Genomic DNA, 1,816 nt, shown 5'->3' with positions numbered 1-1,816 from the left:
AAAGTGAATACTTTTTGCTTCAGAATTTTACGATTTAATTGTGAACATGCTTTCTACATACTTCGATAGCACTACGAGTAAATGTCCCACATACTTATAACGCAGCTGCTAAGAGCTAAAATGAAGGCATATGTGATTAGGTCTGATAGCGTTACGACGGTCGAATGCAAAAGCAGTTGTGTAAATATCAACAGTTTGGCATTTTAGCCAATAACTTTTTATATTAAGGTATAACGAACCTATGTGCATACATAGTACGTTGGAGCTTGTGTGTCTACACATCCATGTTATACACTTATTTATACGCTCATTTGCTTGAGTGCCCCCCGAACAAAAAAAAAAGCAAAAACACTTTCTGCAAAAACTTCTACAAACTGTTATCACCCTTATTTATTTAATTTAATACAAATATATTTGAAGCAAGCACGCATGCATACTCTCAGGCGCGTTCGATACTTTCAGCAACGATTACTGGGTACACGCATACATACATATGTACAAACAGATATCCTGTAGGAAATGTATCCGACTATAAGTTAACTTGAAGTTGTGTAGAAAGGCACTAACTGTTACAATTATCTGTATATTTTGTTTGAGGAAAGCTAACTACATTTCTATGGCGATGGCCGCGAAATAGTCTAAATACTTTTGGGCATAAAATATAACTAAGAAAAAGCAATATTTTATTTTTTATTTTTTTTACTTGTTTATTTATTTACTTTATCTGACACTACATATTTGTTTACACATTCCCATATTCGAATTCCGGCAGACATAACCTCAAAATGATAATATACAATTTCAATTTTCATTTCAATTGTTCTGAATTCGAAAAAGTATTTGTGAAGTGCAGAAAAAAGTGCATTCAAACTAAAATTCGTATTATATTACTTACTGCATTACTTTTCAACTAGTTTCAAGTTAGCTTTTTGTGGTGAACAAAACGTTATAAATTTTATCGAAATCCAAAAGAAAGCTAACAAGTGGGTTATTTTTTTATCAATTGTTCGTTTTTTTTTGCAGGGTATGTATGAATACGTATGTATGCATGTCGTTTTCCACTACTGTCACGTGCACTGTCTGCTGCGCGTATCACTTACACTACTTTGGCATTGTTTTGTTATTTAAGCTGTTTTCGAAGCCCAAATCCCGAGCTACCCACCTAGCTACCTAAATCACCTGCTTTTGTCAACCGCTTTACTGCTACATAATACATATTTATTATATGTAGTTTTGGTTGCATCACCACTTTTTTGACAAGGAGTCCGCTTATATGTAGGTGGATACAGTGGATAATTGTGTGCGTGACATGTTTATCCTTGATTTTGCTTGGGGTATTATATTTCGTAATTGTTGCGATGTAGTTATCGTGAAGATTTTTTCTCCACAATAAAAATTTTCCCAAGTTTCGGCAAGTTCTGTAATCATCGCATAAATTAAACACATAATTTATATAAAATATATTTAGTAAGTTTTTGAAATGAAAATGTTTGCAATTTTTTTTTAACTTTTCTAAATTTTGTATAATTTTATTTTTTTTTTGAAGTTATTTAAGTTTAGCATTTTAATTACTTGCATTTGAAAATATTTAAATTAAGTATTTTTCTTATAAAACATAAAAATATGTTTAGTCTCCATATACAAAAAATTGCAAAATTAAAAAAAAATTAATGGAGCTTTGCACAAAATCGCTAAAATAATTAGGTAATAATGTGATCTTGTATTTATACCATTCCCAAAACTTTCGAAATTCTTCAATATACCATTTTTTTTTTTTTAAACGTAAAATACATGTATGTATGTATGTATATATACA

This window comes from Rhagoletis zephyria, unplaced genomic scaffold (assembly GCF_001687245.7).
Source record: "Rhagoletis zephyria isolate East Lansing unplaced genomic scaffold, Rhagoletis_zephyria_1.1 Rzeph_scaffold_05882, whole genome shotgun sequence".
Lineage (NCBI taxonomy): Eukaryota > Metazoa > Arthropoda > Insecta > Diptera > Tephritidae > Rhagoletis > Rhagoletis zephyria.
The sequence above is the reverse complement of the archived record's forward strand: the minus strand, read 5'-3'. Positions refer to the sequence as shown.